The following is a 21,114-nucleotide window of genomic DNA, read 5'->3' as shown; positions in this document are numbered from 1 at the left end:
AAGTGCCATACCAGAATTTGCCCCCATGCCTCTTATCACACTTCGGGCATACAGAGCCCATTGCTTCCTTTCCTTTCCTCGCTAATCCCTGACTGACCTCAAATTGGAAATTAGATTTTGCAGGTCTCTTCTTCTGCTCTGAAGGCTCAGTGCTGCTCTGAATACTCTTCTCCAACACCGAGGCCTTATCAACTAATTCTGAAAAACTCTGGACCTAAAACCTGACCACCAGCTCGTAGATTCTACGCCTTAGGCCTTTCTCAAATTTCCCGGCCTTCCTTGCTTCATTTGGGACAAAAAATGGAGCAAAACGCGACAATTCCACAAATTTAGCCGTATACTCCGCAACTGTCATATCCCCCTGGGTCAAATTGGTGAAGAAAAATACTTGTCAAAGAACAGCTCCTTGAACCTCTCCCAAGTAAGAGCTATCTTTACGACCCTCTGATCCTCTAGCAGTTTCGCAGAAAGCCACCAGCGCTTCGCCTCTCTTGTCATTTTAAATGCAGTATAACGGACCTTTTGCTCGTCTGTGCAGTTGAGTACGACCATAATATCCTCTATCTCCTGTACCCAATTCTCTGTTGCTCCACGATCAAGTCCTCCTGTAAAGGCTGGAGGGTTCATCCTCATAAACTTTTTAATAATGCAACCCTGTCCTGCAGGTGGACAGTTCTGTTCTTTTGGATCCTTTTTCATCTCTGCTTTAACTTGATGAACGATACCCCATAGCACCTTAGAGGTATCTATTTCTTCCTCACTAGAGATCACTAAATCCTCTCTTCCTTCAGCCTCTATATTCTCATCTCCAGAATCCATCCTAAAAATAGGAATGAAAAGAGATAAGATTTCCATATCATAACTTCAAATATCATAATCATTAACTTAAATCCAATAAAATCCAAAATCTCCATAAAAGGACTAGTCTCACAATTCAGAAACAAAAACATATAAGGTTTACCGTGACTTTTTTGAGGCTGTCGACTACTTCAGAAAAATCACAGGAAATCGTCGACGTATTTTCGCCTCTAAATTACAAAACAAAATCTCATACTTTCCTACACCAAACCTACTTCTCAATACCTAACCTATTTATCTCCTATTTTCACCCTAACTTAATCTTATACTTTGGTATAAATCATCCCTAAATCTTTAAAATCCCCAAAATCATTGCTCTGATACCATAATGTAACACCTCGAACCCTAAAACCCGGGTTTGGTGCGTTATACCTGATAATATCCTGATAAATCATAATCCATAACATACGCAGCGGAAAACATAATCATAATATCCATAAACATAGTTCTATAATACCAACATTCCATAATACCTAAGTTTGCTATATCCTATCTCGAAATCCATAAAATTTATCCATCACCTGCATTTTCCATAGACACATACATCTCCAACACATTTCAATATATTCACAACCATTCTCTCACAACATCCTTAAAACATAAAGACATAAAACACAAACATATACATCCCCAAAATATGCTTAACATATACCCTTTCTTATATAGTCCTCAAAAATGCTAAAATGCCCTCGAGCTCCTAAGCCCGATCTCGAGGATGTCCTAAATAAGAAACATTTATATTCGGGTGAGACACATCTCAGTAAGGAAAGGAACATACATATTAAAACAGAGTGTGGCCAACATAAGGTATATGAATATCATTTTAATAACACTTGCAAATCATTAACATAACTCTGAAATCATTTTCTGAACCTAATCAAACACATACAGAAATTTAGCCCACGAGATTACTTAAGGATAAGGGTGATTACCCGCCCATACAAGTAGCACCCCTCTGCTCTAATACTTAGGTAACCATAAGGTCACAACTAAAGCATACCAGGGCACTCACATTTCTCAGTAAACCCTCAAGTGTTAACTTGATCTCTTACTCATGCATTCAACCATAGTTTACGGCAAATGCCCTAAGGATAGGGAAATCTACCCGCCCATACAAGTAGATTCCCTCTACCCTAGCACGTTATATAGCTACTACCACATCTGAAGCTCCTAGAGCACTCACCTTTCTCAACAAGCCCTTAAGAGGAGAGTTTGCCTCGCCTAATAGTAACATGTTCTACATACGTAATTACTTCTAATAACATAGTACATTCTTCCTTTCTGTCATTATTCATTCATACACATCTGTTTATGTTCATAACTTAAACATTGCATTTCATTTCACTTTAAGTGACTCTTTCCCATTTACATCATTCACATTTGTCATTTCATTTCATGGTCATTCCATTGTTATTTCATTGCATAACATTTTCATTTCATTCCTTCATACTACAGCTGGTCTTTAGCCATCATTTGTTAGTCCACATAGAAATGCGTTAGAATTTGCTAACATGACTATCTTTTAGCTGTCTTACATTTACATGGTTGCATTTAACATACACAAGCAACATTTTCCATATCATATGTTATTCATAATTCTTTACTTGCTTAACCTATATCTCATACAATTAGCATATATTTGCATAGAATCTCATGTCACATAATTTAACAGTAAAATTTATATACATTTCTTACAAAATAAGCTAACCCATAATTAACATTTATATACTAAAAATACATTTCATTTCTTACTTAATTCCTCAAAAAATCTCTTTCACTTTCATTCGTTTACTTTCACATATACATAACTATATAAACAATCCTAGGCTTAGAAAACATAAATTTCATGGTTGGCATTTTAAACTCTCATAAAAAAAACATATATACATAAATAACACATAATTCTTTTTAATTCATGAAAAACCTGATTTAATATATAAATTTCCCCCTTACCTGACTTCAAACTACGTTGGCAGGATCCCTAAATCGATACCCATTGCATTCACTTGGACCCTGAATCCAAAAAATCCTAGTTTAATTAAAATAAATTCCAAATAACTTAAATCTTAAGAAAAATACTTATTTACTACTTCCTAGGCTCCAAATAACAACATTCGTTAAGGAAATCCCAAAATAACTCACTTACCCTGATTTTGGGATGTTTCCCAAGCCCCTCAAACCAATGATCAACTCCTACAAACTTGAAGAGAACGATCCTACAACCTCGTGGTGGTTCCAGATCGTCAAATCGGGTCAAAACCAGATCGAAATCGAAGAGAGAAGGCTGGGATATCATTTTAGAGAGAGAGAGGAAAGAGAGTTCGAGAATTTCACGCTGAAAATGAAGAAAAACCCTTTTTATATGCAGGGCTTCGTCGACGAGACACATGGGTTCGTCAACGAGGCACTGTAGAGTCTTCGTCGACGAGAAGATACCATCATCGACGAAATTCAGGGTTTCCAAAATTCTCTCTCGGGATTTTTTCGTCGACAAGGAGCAGACTTCGCCGACAAGCTTAGAAGGACACTCGTCAACGAATACAGGACGTTCGTTGACGAGGCCTGCTTTTGCTTCTAATTTCTTTCCTTTTTCCTTCATTATTTTTGATTAATCCATTTCATTTATCATATTTACTAATTATTTAAATTCCCAGGTCTTTACATACTATATGTTATCAAAACCCAAATGATAGTTCAGATAGTTTTAGGAGCACGGTACCGTAACTATACAGTTCAGTTCAGTTCAGACTTACGCTAACTGCCCCTGCCAGTAGAAGGGGTGTGAGATGGATAGTCGATGTGGCTTTTAGTGTAGAGTTGTAGACGTCCACATGGTAGTCTAAACCAGGGTATGGCAGGCCCATCGTACTTATAGACATTTTTGACTCAGCACTGGTCGGTCAGCCATTGTCGGGTCCCGCCTTCGGGCTGCACAACCCGTCATGGGGGATAATACATGACATCAGTTAGCTATTCATCCTAGGTAAATTTCAGAATTATTAGTTATACTAGATGATTTTATGAACAGTTAGATATAGTATGATTTAGTAGAATTATGAAATTATATGCTTACTCAGTTATAATATTATCAGTGTTTTCAAGCATGTGACATATATTTATATAGAACGTAAATATTCATGTTGCCACACAACTATATTTAGTTTATTTCCCTTATTAAGAGGTGACTTAAACCATTTTAGGGAACCTAGAAAGATCGGCGGATCGAAGCCGCCGTTGAGACAGTTTTTACTACCCCGCTAAGAGGGTAAGTTTTGAGTTAGGATCAACTAGTTTTTGGTATTAGATCCTAGTTTTATCTTTTGATGTTTTTGAGGATTGTACATAAATATACAGTAGTATGGTGGAATGTAAATAACTCTGGTATAATGTATCTTATGGTTTGGTGAATGAATTTTATGCCTATTATTGCTTAGGTTTCCACTGTGTATGACAGGTGTGTCCCTATTACCCATAAGTTCGGGTTGACTTTGTTTTGTTTTAAGTTAATGATAATTAATAGGGTTGATTATGTAGTAAATTAAGCGGGTTGTTACAATGAGTGAGTAGACTTCTCTATTCTCGGAAATTATCAGTAAAAATAATTATGTTATTTGTATGTGATTAGGAGACAGAGAAGTTGACAATGGTGCGATTATGAGCTCTTTTTCTTGGCTGCTATTGGTAATGAAATACAACCGTATGTATATTTTGTAATTTAATATTAAACACTTCAGCCACACATTGTTGTAACTTATTTCTTCCTTACTAAGAGGTGTCTCACCTCGTTGATTTATCAATCTTTTTAGGTCTTCTAGGTGATCGAGCTTAGATAGCTCCAGGGCGGGGTTAGTTTTGTGAGTTGGATAACAGAACGGATATGTATTTAGTTTTACGTTTAATATATTTTATTTTTATTTTGTAATATGAAGAATGAGATTGTATTTTATGGGTTTGCGGATGTAAATATAGAACTCTGGTATTTTGTTTGAGGTTATTTAATTATTTTTGTTGCGTGAATGGTATCAGAGACGCATGTTTGGTCTCATAACACTCCAAGCCCCACGTGGCGGGTTTGGGGCATTACAGTTAGCTTCAGAGCATAACGGTCTTGTAGACTTTAGGAGGATTAATACTAGAGCATAGGTTTGAGTTGAATAAAGGTAGGAATGTGTAGATGAAGGTATTGACAAGAGTTTAAGTTTGTTTTGTAGCGTAGAGGCAGAAATATCTTGACGAACTTATGTGATTTTCTGAATCAGTCGACGGTTTCAGAAAACCACGGTAAATCCCTTGACGGTGATGTTTCCAAGCAGAGAAACTGAAATTTGGAATTTGAATTTGAAGGTTAAGATGATTACGGATAATTGGATATCATATGTTTAATTTAGGATTTGGATATTAAATTGGTTTCATGTTTTATGATTATGTCAAATATATTAAGATATGGAGATTCTAAATTGCCTTTGTTATATATTTATATTCAGGGATGGATCCTAGAGGCAAAGGCGAGGATGAAGGAGAAGGAAGCGAATTGGGAACTTCCATCGGGGATGAGATTGACACCTCTTGATTGTTACGAGGAATAGCTCGTCAGGTTAGGGAAGAGATAAGATGAGATTTCGGGGGATCAAGCTACCCACCAGTGCACTAAGCTTGCATGATTGATCAATTCACCTTCCTGAAACCCTCATTTTTTTAGGGTGGCACTGACCCGATTATGGTTGAGATGTAGATGCAAGAGATGGAAAAGATACTCGTAGTGTTGAACTGCACCGAGGAGCAGAAGGTTCTTTTCGCCACCTTCAAACTGGTCGGAGAAGCTGAACTGTAACAACCCAAACAATAATGATATTTAAATAATAAAGGGGGGGAGGGAAATGGAAATAGTAATAGAATGAGGCAGCCGACTTCGTCGACGAGGGTTCTTCAGAATCTCGTCGATGAGGTCCTGTTTCATCAACGAGAAGATACTGAGAAAGGATTTTTGGAAGTCTGAAATTCATCGACGAGGGTGCTGGTTCATCGACAAATTTTCTACAGGACTCGTCGACGAGGTGACTTGGCTCATCAACAAATCCCGCAGTATAAATAGTGCTAAACTCATTTTCTTACGCAGAAATCTCAACGAAACCCTCTCCTCTCTCTCTCTCCTATGGCTCCATATCCATCTCTCTTCGATTTCGGCCCCGTAGTTCACCGGATCGATGATTTGAGGCCATCACGACACTCCTGGCAGAGTTCTCTTCAAGTCTGCTAGGGCAGATCATCAGTGGGATCGAGTCGAATTTCTTCCCAGAATCAGGGTAAGGTCTTTTAGTCAATTTTTGGCCTTCTGGAAGTTGTAGGAAATGATGTAGGCAAATAAATAATGATGTTTCGTTCTGGGATATTTGATTTTTAGGGTGTTGAGTGGAGAACCCTGCAAGTGTTGGACCCGTTATAGTAGGGGATTTTTAGCAGGAAACAAGTAAGAGAAATAAGCTATGCTAGGCAAATTAGAATGAATTTCTGTATGAAATGTATATTTTATCAGATTATTATTCACAACTGAAATTATACAGTTCATCAAGTATATTTAATATGTTTTAAATTACTGTGTGGCTTGAGAATATTGATATAATACAAAAGTATGTTTTGCAGTATTTTCAGAGTATGTTATACAGAATATACAGATGGTGAACATGTTTTACAGCATCTTTAGAATACCATGATTATACAGATTTATAGTTTATTATAGAAATATAGTTGATGTAGATACAGTTTATAGTACCATGACATACAATTTTACAGTTCATTTCAGAAATACAGTTGATACAGATATAGTTTATCACAACGTCATGGTTTATACAGTTATTACAGAATCATGGTAAAATAGATAATTATATATAGAGATGTATTATATAGTATCAGACCCTTTTGGACCATTACAGATTACAGAGCACGGTACCATAGCTACATATAGTATATAGAGTGCAACCACCTATTCAGATAATACGTGGTATAACAGTCGATCGTATTGAGCCCACGAGTGAACAGACTCCCCATCAGATATGGGTTGAGGAGGGCTGATTAGACTGATGGAGTATAGTGATTTATTCCTGGTTGGCCGGCCAAGGTAGATCTCGCCTACGGGCCGCACAACCCTGTCATGAGGGGTTCAATCATGACACACAATTATCCACAGGGAAGTTTTCAGTTATTACTATGTTTATACAAATTTACAAAGACAAAATATATATATACATTAGAAGCATTTTGAGTAGAAACCTAAAGTACAGATATGATAAGCAACCGGGAAAAGGTGATCGTTTATATTACTGGTATTGTTTTTACAGATTCAGTGATACATGATTATACAGTATTGTAACTCAATTGCCACACACTAGTAACAACATATTTCGTCTTACTGAGCGTTGACTCATCCCATTACTTTAACATTTTTCAGGTGATCCAGGTAGGCGAACAGACCAAGCTCGTAGATAGAGGGGCCTCAGTATTGCCCTGATAGTAGAGTGAGTATTTTGGGAGTATTTTTGTATAGCCCTAGCCAGTTGAGGGTTTTTTTTTTTTGGAAAACAATCATATATATATATATATATATATATATATATTGGGAAACATTTTAATACTCTGGTATTGTATATAATTATATACGGTTGTGTTCATCTGATTTCCACTTCTTACTGTTTAGGTTGATGATTGAGTTTAATTCAATTTGGTATCAAAGCATTATAGTTGTTATAGTATAGTATAAAATAAAATAAAAACCAAGTTAAATGGCAGGTCGTTACATGAACGGTGGTGGCATGCAATGAAGCTGTTAGAGGAACAATGAGCAGTACCTATAGACCTAGGGTCATTTCAAGTAGGTCTTCTACGACTGATACTTTCTTGCCACCACCATAAATGCCAAGATGGAGGAATTTTTTAGCTTGACACGGGGGCGCCTCACTGTTCAGCAGTATGCTGCTAAATTTCTAGAATTATCTCGCTTTGCACCTTCTATGGTTCCAAATGAATACCAAAAGGCGAGGTGGCTTGACAAGGGTCTGAATCAGAGGATTCACGAGCATTTGCCGTGTTTGCAGATTCAGGATTTCATAGAACTAGTGGAGAAAGCTACTATTGCAGAGTCGAGTCTGCAGAGAGGTGCAGAGGCATCAGAATGAAGGAAAAAGGGCAGCGTCTCCTTGTTTCCAAACAAATGTCAGATAAGGGTCGTGAAGGGAGACAGAGATTCTACAGATCAGGGGTTGGAAAGAAATGATCGGGAACGACAGGGCGATTCGTCACACCCCCACTGCCCTATATGTAATCAGCAACGTTGGGGAGAATGCCGAAGTAGGGGTGTCGTATGCTCTAGATGCGGCAAACATGGTCACATAGCCCGGGAATGTCAAGAACTGCCGAATAATGCACCAACTCTGAATCAGAACTAAAGGAACAACCTGGTGCCTCGCGATGGCGATGCCCCAGCTCGTGTCTATATATTGGGTACACCTAAGGAGGACAACACTAAAAGCCCCCAGGTAATATTTTTATGTTAGTATGTGTATCAATTTTATTTAACTTTGCATGATTCGGTGATGTATATGATTGAATTGGTCAAAATGTATGAATGTGGTTAATTAGCTTTTTGGTTGTGTAAATGGGTAATTAACGAATTTCGAGGACAAAATTCTTTTAAGGAGGGGAGAATGTAACAACCCAGAAAAATTAATTAATAAAAATAATAAAAGAAGAGAAAAGGGAATAGAAAGAAATATTTTAAAGGGTGTCAGTAAGAAATCATCGATGAACCAATTGGTCTCGTCGACGAGCATTCTGCCTTGGCTCGTCGATGAGGGCACATGTCTCGTCGACCAGAACTTATCAAGAGGGGTTTTCATATTACTGAAATTCATCGACGAGTTTCCGTTTTCGTCGATGAACAATGTGCTTGGACTCGTCAACGAGTCCACGTGTCTCGTCGACGAATCCCTGCCTATAAATAGCTAATTCTTTCATTTTCAGGGAGGATTTTTTCCATGTATCCTCTCTCTCTCTAGAAAAACGGCCCTCTCACCTTCTCTTTAGGTTTTTGGCCCCGTTTCTCCTTGGTCAACGATCGGAAGTTACCACAAGACTCTTGGGAAGATTCTCTGCAACATAGGCGGAGCAGAATTTTAATTTGAGAAGTTTGGGAAACATCCCAAAACTAGGGTAAATGAAATAATTTAAGGTTTTATTATTATTTTGAGACATAAGGAACCTAGGAAGTATTAAATGGGTATTTTTCTGAGATTTGAGAAAGTGGAGATTTTTGGAATACAGGGTCTCGTTTTGTTCGGTTTAGGTAGGAATCCCGAGGAGCAGGTAAGGGAAAATATTTTATAACAACATTTTTATTAATTTTTAAACCAGTTAATTTTAGGTATAAATTTTACATATTTAGATATAATTTTCTGAACTGTGCAGGTATTGAAAATACTATTTTTGAATATATTATATATTGGGAAAAATTGTGTGGCATTAAAATAGCTTTGAAAATTAAATGGTTGCAAGTACTGTGGGATAATGAATTATTGTGATTGTGAATACTGTTTGGGCTGCGATTTCTTCTTGGTTGGAAATACTGGCTGGTTGTGGATACTATTTGATTGTGTATATTGTGGTAGATGCGTGGATGTATTTGAGTGGTTGGATTTGCTTTTGATTTGTATTGTGGTTCATGTAAATTGCGATATAGCATTGGCAGTGGTATGAGGAGGTCGTTATATCGTACCTGATATAATCGTCATATAATGTTGGCAGTGGTATGAGGAGGTTTTTATATGGACATTTATACTAGGTGTAAAACATTGGCAGTGGTATGAGGAATTTGTTTTACCTATTTACCATGAACAATGTGGTGTGTGTTGTAATCTGTGTGATGATTAGTCCTGTGTTGACATGTATGTTGTATGTATGATAGTCCTGTGTGGATCAATCTTGTGTGGACATTACATTCTGTGTGGATATGGTGTAACGACCTCAATTTCTTAACATAAAATGTAACATAATAAATAGAAAAGTCAACCTGAACCCGTGGGTAACGGGGACACCTGTCAATCACAGAGGAAACCTAAGCAGCAGTAGGTATAAAATCTCAATCATCCAACCATAAAACATAATACGAGAGTTTACTATATCATCAAAATACTGTTCCTATATATAACCTACAAAAAGTCAAAATCACACTAGGATCATACAACAAAATCTCCCGATCCTAGTTCAACGCTTACCCTTCTAGTAAGGAAGCTTCAATCACTCAACGGCAGCCCTGACCCGTCGGTCTCTCTGAATTTCCTGAAAATCATTTAATGTTCGGAGGTGAGACACTTCTCAGTAAGGGAAAATAAACTAAATACAGCTGTGTGGCAACATGAATACTTAATGTAATTATACATATACAGTACATTTCAAATATCTGTAGACATTTATCATAACATACTGAATAATCATATACTTTCATAATTGCTGATAAATCATATCGTACGTAAACATCTATTATACTAATAATACTGAAAACATACACAGGATGAATAATTAGCTGATGGCATGTATTACCCCCCACGACGGGTTGTGCAGCCTGAAGGCGGGACCCGACAATGGCTGGCCGACCACTGCCAAGTCAAAAATGTCTGTAAGTACGATGGGCCTGCCACACCCTGTTCCGGACTGCCAGGTGGACGTCCACACTCTACTAAAAGCCACATCGACTATTTATCTCCCACCCGCTCGTGGCATGGTTAGCACTAATCTGGTCATAAACGTCTGATCTATAAACTACGGTACCGTGCTCCTAAACTGAACTAAACTAACATCAGGGTTCTGATAATATATAGTACATAATAATATAGCATCTTTCAAAATTTTCATAAAAATGACCTCGCGCCGAACATTTCATAAATACGGCCTTGTGCTGATCATCTCGTAAATACGGTCTCGCCCCGAAATCATACATAAATATGGCCTCGCACCGAAATCATTCATAAGTACGACCTTGCGCCAAAATCATACATAAATACGGCCTCGTGCCGAAACCATACATAAATGTATATCATTATGAAAATAATCAATCTATCATCTATTTTCAACATCATAATGTACTGTATTCTTTCATAATTTCTCAAAACATATTTCATTTGTATCATTGTCATAACATAATATTCTTCCATGTAAAATAATATTCATGCCACATATTTTCTGTATAAAACTATACATTGTATTCTAAAATCATAGTTTCTGACATCTCATACATATACATACATTTCAACATAATATCAGTATTTTTCCCAAACGTGCATTTCCTTCGTAATATACAAATATTATACATGTTTTCTTGAAAATAAATTTTCTCATAAATAATAATAATTGGCATAAAAATAACTGTTTTAGTTTATTCCCTTACCTGACTACTGAGAAAACCCCTAAAATATCCTAGTCTAACCCCCGTAGAATTTCCTAATCAATACTCTGAAACTGAAAACTTCCAATATTAAACTTCAGTATTTTCACGTGTATATCATTTCTTATAACTACCGCAAGACCAAATTTGGCTTATAAATCCTTACCTCAACTTAGGGATGATTTCCAACTTATTTTCACCAACGATCCGCTTCGGCAGATTTGGAGAGAACTTTCCCAAGGGTGTCGTGGTGACTTCAAAATGTTGAATCGGTGTAAATTCGGCCCAAAATCAATGAGAGAGAGAGAGAGAGGACCGAAGAGGAGAGAGAGCGAGGAGAGAGTTTGCTTAAGGGTGAAGTTAAAAATTCAGATTTTTGATATTTATAGAACTGGATTCGTCGACGAGCCACGTCATTCATCGACGAATCCTTTAATAATTTCGTTAACGAAATTCATTCCTCATCGACGAAATTCAATCGACTCAAAACTCTCTCGGTATTTCTTCGTCAACGAAATTCAGTCTTCGTCGATGAATTCTCTTATACTCTCGTCGACGAATCTCTTGTATTCGTTGACGAAGCCCTGATGATTCCCTTAGTTATTCCTTTCAAAGTGCAATGTCGTCGACGAACGTGAAGTCTTCATCGACAAATTCTCTTATACCCTTATCGACGAATCCCCTGTATTTGTCGACGAAGTCGGCCTCCTCTTTCTGTTAATGTTTTTCCATTTCCCTTCCTCTTTATCATTTAAATTCCATTTTTATTCGGGTTGTCACATATGGACCCTATGTGGGTGAGAATGGATAATGTGTATATCCTGTGTGGAATGATTGTGATATGTGTGTACATGTGGAACTTTGTGAAATGGTTATTATTGGTTGCGGGTGACTTTAATTACTTAAGTATTTTTGGAAAAGTAAAATTCTCCACCTGAGGGCTTGCTGAGGAAGGCGAGTACTCTGGTAATTATTTGTGGATATCAAAATAAAGGGAAGCTACTTATATGGGCGGGTGACCTTTTGTAACGACCTCAAAATTCTTATCATTTTTTTTAAATACAAATAATAAACATTCCTACGCAGCGGAAACACAAATCATGAAACCATTTATACATAAACTGTACAATACCGAAATCCAGAATATATCGACCATACAAAAATATCCCTCCAGTGTCATCTACTAAAAAAAAAAGATATATAGCTCTAACAAAACTCACCCTATAACCAGGGTGATCTAACTACTTCCTATCCGCGAGTTTGATCTGCTCACCTAGCTGGCTCACCTGAAAAATGGTAAAATAATGGGGTGAGTCAACGCTCAGTAAGTGGAATTATGCTATTACTAGTGTGTGGCAACTAAGTTAAGAATACTTAAAAATAACAACTGAACTGTAATGCAATAAATGATCTGTAAAATATATCTTTCAAACATTTCTTTCTTTCTCAATTAAAATATACTGTATCATATCTTTTCTACTTTTCATACTGATAATATCATACTATACTCATCATATATTGTAAAACTGTATACATATAGATATAACTGTACTTATTCCCTAGGACTCTATACGTCATGATTTGACCCCTCATGAGAGGGTTGTGCGGCCCGTAGGCGGGACTCTGTCTGGTCGACCCTCCAGATAAGTCATCATACTCTACACTACCTTAGCCCGGCCAAACTGCATCCTCTCCTAAGCTCGGGACTGGCTACTACCTCGTCAAACTGGCCCCCTCAACCCAGTGTACTGGGGAGCTGCATACTCTCTGAGCATGGCTGACGGTACCCACATACTATCTGAGATATGTGGTTGCACTCTATCTGTATCTAGCAACGGTACCGTGCTCTGTAATCTGTATCTATCTGTGTATCTTTCCTCAGGGATCTGATATTATATACATATATACTCTTTTACTATTTTCATCATGTTTCCAAAATTACGATAACTCTATCTTTTTGTACTGTAAATACTGTATCTCTGTGTACTGTATCTGTAGCATCTTGATGCTACCTTTGTATATCTATCTTTGTATTCTATATATATACTCTGCCTGTATGTTTTGTATGTTATGGTAATAGGAAAACGTGGCATGCTATAACATTGTATATATATATATATATACTGTTCTGAGTATCTGTATACATGTATATGGATATATGTACATATCTGTTTCATGAAACCATTCATATAAAAGCTATATAAGCATATACATTTCTCTGTGAATATAAATCTATATCTATATATATTTTGTGTTAACCCATATACTAGAAAAACTATGTAAATTGTATGTACTGTCAATAACTATGTATTCAGTATAGTATGATACATCACAAAACTATATAAATTCTTTATCTCATGAAAATCTACTCAGGCCACACAAGCATTTAACTCATATTCTGTATAAACTATATAATAAACTGATATGAATATATGTTTATAAATTCTCTAATAACTTTATAAAAATTCCTAACATAACATATTTCCCTTATCTCAGCTTTGAAAAGCCCCTATAAAAAATCTGGCCCTATACCCGCAGGATTCCTAACTCAACATCCTGAAAACATAATGTCTCAGAACAAAACATCAGTATTTCTTAGTCTACATCATTTCCTATAACTGCCAGAAAGTCAAAAACTCAATAAAAGACCTTACCCTGAATTTGGGATGAAATCCAACTTCGTTTTCTCGACGATCCGCTCCGGCAAACTTGTAGAGAATTTCACCAAGAGAGTCGTGGTAGCTTCGAATCATCGATCCGGCGACTGGTGGGGCCGTAAACAAAAAGAGAAGGGAGAGAGAATCGTAGGAGAGAGAGAGCTCGGTGAAAAATGTTAAAATCCTGAATTTCCACTATTTATAGGGCCAGGTTTGTCGACGAGACACGTCACTTCGTCGACGAGCCCTTCACAAAATTTGTTGACGAGACCCTGTGTTCGTCGATGAAATTCAGAGTAGCCCGAACTGTCTCTCGGTATTTTCTCGTCGACTAAGCCTTGTGTTCGTCGACGAAATTCTGAAGACCTTCGTTGATGAAACCCTGTGTTCGTCGATGAAGCTTGGAAAATTTTCTAAAACTATGATTATTTAATATTATCTCCAAAATGCAATGTCGTCGACGAAGTTTACGGCCTCCTTCTGTTTCTGTATCTATTGTCTCTCCCTCTTATTATTAAAATGTTATTATTCTTCGGGTCACTACACCTTCCCTGTTCTCGGAGACTTTACCTGGATACATAACCCGAGGGGATCTACTTGTATGGGTGGGTAGACTTCTCTATTCTCGGGAATTATTAATAAAATAATTATGTTGTGTGTATGTGATTGGGAGATAGAGAAGTTGACCATGATGTGATTATGAATGCGTTTTCTTGGCTGCTATTGGTAGTGAAATACAACCGTATGTATATTTTGTAATTTTATATTAAACAGTTCAGTCACACACTGTTGTAACTTATTTCTTCCTTACTGAGATGTGTCTCATCCCATCGATTTATCAATATTTTTCAGGTCTTCTAGATGATTGAGCTTAGATAGATCCAGTGTAACGACCTGCTTATCTTAACATGTAATTAAGCATAATTAATAAAATAAACAACCCAAACCCATGGGTAGTGGGGCACGTTTGACATTCACAGCGGAACCTAGGCAGCAATTAATACAAATCACTTTCTCATAACTACAAAAATACATAATACTAGAGTTAACTATAATCCAAAACACTGTGTTTGTATACAATCTCCCAAAATACAAAAATAACTCTAGGATCCCACATCAAAATCTCTTGATCCTAGTTCAAACTTACCTTTCTAATGGGATAGCACAACAGATCAAAATCTCCTGATCCTAGTTCAAACTTACCTTTCTAATGGGATAGCACAACAGACTCAATGGTGGCCTCGATCCACCGGTCCTTCTGGGTTTCCTGAAATTTATTTAAGTTCAGGGGTGTGACACTTCTCAGTAAGGGAAAATAAACTAAATACAATTATGTGACAACATGAATATTTATGCTAATATAGATATACAGTACATTTCGCATACCAGAAAACATTGATCATTTAATAACTGCATAAACATATGCTTTCATATTTCTAATAAATCATACTATTCATAAACTGTCTGGTATAGCTAATAATACTGAAAATTTACCTAGGATGTTAGCTGATGTCATGTATTACCCCCCATGACGGGTTGTGCAACCCGAAGGCCGGACTCGACAATGGCTGGCCGGTCATTACCTAGTAAAAAATATCTGTAAGTACGATGGGCCCGCCGCACCCTGGTCCGAACTGTCAGGTGGACGTCTACAACTCTACATTAAAAGTCACATCAACTATCCATCTCCCACACCCTTGTGGGACAGTTAGCACAAGTCTGAACATAATATCTAATCTGTGTAACTATGATACCGTGCTCGTGTAACTGAACTGAAGTATCATCTGGATTCTGATAACATATAATACATGATGATAGACTTGTCTAACATAAATATATTGATAGCATTTTCTGAAATAACATACATACATATGGCCTTGCGCCAGTTTCTTTCATATCTGCGGCCTTACGCCGAACATTCATAAATATGACCTTGCGCTGAAATCATACGTAAAACACGACCTTGCGCCGACTATCAATCACAGCCTTGTGCCGAACATTTCATACATATCATTCTGAATAAATAATTCATTTATTATGTATTTTAAAATCATAATGTACTACATTATTTCATAATCTCTGAAAAACTTACTTTATTCATAAAATTGCCATATCATAATATTTTCCACATAAAATAATATTCATGTCACACAATACTGTGTAAAACCATACATTATATTCTAAAATCATATTTTCTGGCATCTTATACTTATATATATATATATATATATATATATATATATATATACATTTCAACATAATAGTAATATTTTCCCAAGTATGCATTTTCTTAATAATATACAAAAATAATACATGCTTTCTTGAACATAATTCTTCTAATTAATAATAATTTTCATGGAAAAATAACTACTTTAGTTTATTCTCTTACTTAATTACTGGAAAGAAACCCCCTAAAATACCGGTCCTACACTCGCTGGGTTCCCTGTTTAATACGTTGAAAATGACAACTCCTAGAACTAAACTTCAGTATTTTTCCGTAAATAATATTTCCTATAACTACGGGAAGACGAAATTTTGCATAAAAAGCCTTACCTTATACTAGGGATGAATTTCAACTCAGTCCCACCAACGATCCGCTTTGATAGATTTAGAGAGAATTTCCCTAGGAGAGTTGTGGTGGCCTCAGATCGTCGATCCGACGAACGTTGGAGCCGAAATCGAAAAGAGAAGAGAGAGAAACCGTAGAGGAGAGAGAAAGAAAGAATTTTTGCTGATCTTCTGCGTAAAAATCCGAGTTTGGGCTATTTATACTATGGGCTTCGTCGACGAGCCATGTCACCTCATCGACGAGGTCAAGAGGAAATTCGTCGATGAACTCTCCCCTTCGTCAATGAAATTCAGAGTTGCCAAAACATCCTCTTGGTATCTTCTCATTGATGAACCGTACCTTCGTTGACGAGCCCAAAGTGCAACGTCGCGTTCGTCGACGAAGCCTACTGCCGCCTTTTTTTTTTTTTTTTTTATATTTTCATTTTTCTCTCTCTTATTATTTAAATACCATTATTCTTCGGGTCATTACATCTAGAGTGCAGTTAGTTTTGTGAGTTGGATAACAGAACAAATATGTATTTAGTTTTTACGTTTAATATATTTTATTCTGGTTTTGTAATATGAAGAATGATATTGTATTTTAGGGGTTTGCAGATGTAAATATAGAACTATAGTATTTTGTTTGAGGTTATTTAATTATTTTCGTTGCGTGAATGGTATCAGAGACACGTGTTTGGTCTCATGACACTCCGGGCCCCCCATGGTGGGACTAGGGTGTTACACCTTGCGTATTGTTTTCTTCATCATCGCAAGTTCATCAAAAGTCACATCCCTACTTAGAATCATTTTTTTCGTCTTTTAACACCAAAGACAGTATCCTTTTACTCTTGCACTAATTCCCAATAATATTACTTTCTTGGCTCTTGGATCCAATTTAGATTATTTAACATGATAATAAGTCATAGTACCAAAAACATGCAAAGAATCAGAATCACTAGCAGACTTTCCAGACCATACCTCATAGGGTGTTTTTCCCAATATTGCAAATGATGGTAGATAAATGATGAGATGACACGCATATCTAATAGCTTCAACCCAAAACCTTTTTTCTAACTCAGCATTAGACAACATACATCGAACTTTCTTCAGCAAAGTTTGATTCATGCCCTCTACCACCCCATTTTGTTGTGATGTATCTCTAACTGTGAAGTGTCGAGCAATACCTTCATCCTGACAAACCTTCATAAATGGGTCACTCTTGTATTCACCACCATGATCTAATATGAGCCGTTTAATCTTTTTGCTAGTTTGAGTTTCAACTAATTTTTTCCACTTAAGGAAAATATCACACACTTTATTTTTATGTTTCATAGAAACACCCAAACTCTTCTGGAAAAATTATCAAAAAAAGTGACAAAATAATGCATACCACCCAATGAAGCCGTTTTTGTGGGCCCCTATACATCTGTATAGATGTAGTCTAAAATACCTTCAGTCTGGTGGATTGCAGTGTCAAATTTCACTCTAGTCTGTTTTCCCAGAATACAATGCTCACAAAATTCAAGTTTGCACACCTTTGTACCTTTCAACAAATCTTGCTTAGCTAGTTGTTGCAAAGATATTTCTCTTGCATGTGCCAATCGCATATGTCATAACCTGATTGTATCTGAACCTGCATTTTTCTCGGAAACAATAGTTGCTGAGCCAATAATTGTACTACCTTGTAAATAATACAAGTTATTTTTCCTTATTCCTTTAAACACCACCAGCGCACCTGATTTAATTTATAAGGTTCCATCTTTCAAAGTGATAGTGAACTCTTTAGATTCTAAGGCACCCAATGAAATTAGATTTTTCTTTGGACTTGGAACATACCTAACATCAATCAAGGTTTTAATAGTTCCATTTTGACATTTCAACTGTATTGATCCTATTCCAGTTGTTTTACAGGTATTATCATTTCCTATAAAAACAACCCCACCATCTAATTCTTCAAAATTAAAAAATCATTCAATATTGGGACACATGTGATAGGAACAACTAGAATCCAAAATTCACTCACCAAAATAATGCGACGAACATGTTCCAACAAGAGAAAAACCTGACTCACTTCCATCATCATTGGCTATATTGGCATTAGAATGTGCTTTGCCCTTATTCTTTTGCTGTAATTTAGGACAATCTTTCTTCCAATTGCATATGCTATTACCTGATTGTATTTGAACTTGCATTTTTCTAAGAAACAATAGCTGCTGAGCCAATAACTGTACTACTTTGTAAATAATACAAGTTATTTTTCCTTATTCCTTTCATCACCTCCAGCGCACTTGATTTAATCTTTAAGGTTTCATCTTTCAAAGTGATAGTAAACCCTCTAGATTCCAAGGCACCCAATGAAATTAGATTTTTCTTAAGATTTGGAACATATCTAAGATCAGTTAAGGTTTTAATAGTTTCATCTTGACATTTTAACTGTATTGATCCTATTACAATTGTTTTATAGGTATTATCATTTCCCATAAAAGCAACCCCACCATCTAATTCTTCAAAATTAGAAAACTATTCCCTATTAGGACACATGTGATAGGAACAACTAGAATCCAAAATCCACTCACCAAAATAATGTAATGAACATGTTCCAAGAAGAGAAAGATCTGTCTCACTTCCATCATCATTGGCTATATTGACATTAGAATGTACTTTGCCTTTATTCTTTTGCTGTAATTTAGGGCAATCTTTCTTTCAATGCCCTCTCTCGTGACAAAATGCGCATTCATCTTTAGCAGGTATCCCATGAGATTTACTCCTCACATGAGATTTACTCCTCCTTATAGGCTTATGACTCTAAGAACGTCCCCTTATTGTTAGTGCTTCTGTAGTTTCCTTATGGACCCTCTAATCCTTCTTTCTGCATTTAGTACTAATTAATGCAGTACAAACAGCATCAAAAGTAACTTTATCTTTCTTATACAATAAAGTGGTGGTCAGATGTTCATAATCATCTAAGAGAGAGTTCAGTAACAATATAACTCTATCCTCTTACCTTTTCATCCAAATTTAACAAATCGGCCAAAATTTTATTGAAAGCATTTATATGGTCATTAATCGAAATACCTGGTTGATACTGGAAGCGAAACAATTTCTTTTTTAAATAGAGCCAATTTTCTAGACTCTTGGTCATAAATGTATCTTCCAATGTCTTCCACAATTTATTTGTAGATGTCTCCTTCATAACACAATATTTCTGATTTTTAGTGAGACACAGACGAATCGTATCACATGCCTAACGATTGATCTTTTCCCAATCTCTGTCCCCCATATCTACTGATTTATCATCCAAAACAATATCCAATTCTTAAAGATACATGATGTGTAACACCCCGACCCCGAGAGGCCTGGGATATTAACTTTTTACTACTAATTTACAGCGGAAGCAAATAAACTCAATTTTTATTAAACTAGAGCACTAATATTCCATATTACAATCATTTATTTCAAAAGAAGGAAAATTACACAAACATAAATATCTGAAACCATACTAATATTTTTAATCAATCTTTATTTTTCTAATCCCCACCCGCATGCTTGCTAAGCCTGATTCCCGACATGTCCTTCAGAGTTATCTGAAATAAAATATGATTGGGATGAGACGACGCTCAGTAAGTAAATAAGATTATTATTAGTGTGTGGCCAAAATGAGTTTTTAAAGAATTTCGTAAAACAATAATGAATACTATAACTTCAAGATTTCTTTTAGAATAAACATAAATTTAACAATTTCTGCATAAAACTTTTGTCATCAATTTCAACAGTAAATTTTTAAATCATATACTATAACTGCTAAATTAAACTTTTAACTTTAAAACTGTAAAAATATTTAATGATAAACATACATATACTTTCCTTATACGTTTTCCTTAGATCGTCATATAAGCACCAAAATGATCCTTTTCACGTAACTTACACTTTTCCTTCAAATTATCAGTAACTTTGTACACGTAATTAAATATGTATAAACATATATTGTAAAAACCACCCTTAGGCCTGTTTGCCGTAAGTCATGTTTACCCCCATGACTGGGTTGTGCGGTCCGAAGACTGGACTTAGTTGGCTGGCCGACCAAACTAAATCAACGTACGTAAACTTAAGTGAGATTTTCCTTATTAAGTCCTGGACTTAAACCAGGTGTGCACTCAGGAGAAATCCACTAACATAAATAACCACTCTGTAAACAGTGTGGGTGCACTCTGATCCGTATAAACTTTAAGCTGCGGTACCGAGCATCTGTAACTTTGAACTTTCGTTGCCATAAGGGATTTGAAAATCATCTTATTATAATTTATGCAATTTAAAATAATATCGTGAAAATCTCATCTTTACTCATATTTACATAAAAAAAATGTAACGTAGAAATAAACTCATGCCACACAATTTTTGTATTAAAAATATATATAATTTTATTTTTGAATAGAAAGAAATGCTGAAAATTTACCCGAGGGGATTGGAACATTTCTTAACCCAAAAATAGATGCAAGTATATTAAAGATAGAACTGGTATAATTAAATATGCGTAAAAATAAACTTATGGAAATTTTGTGGAACTAAGTAACATAATTAAAATTTACGTACCAAATAAACTCGGGTATGAATTTAAAATAA

Source organism: Malania oleifera, chromosome 12 (genome assembly GCF_029873635.1).
Source record: "Malania oleifera isolate guangnan ecotype guangnan chromosome 12, ASM2987363v1, whole genome shotgun sequence".
In the NCBI taxonomy this organism is placed as follows: domain Eukaryota; kingdom Viridiplantae; phylum Streptophyta; class Magnoliopsida; order Santalales; family Ximeniaceae; genus Malania; species Malania oleifera.
Note: the sequence above shows the minus strand (reverse complement) of the source record.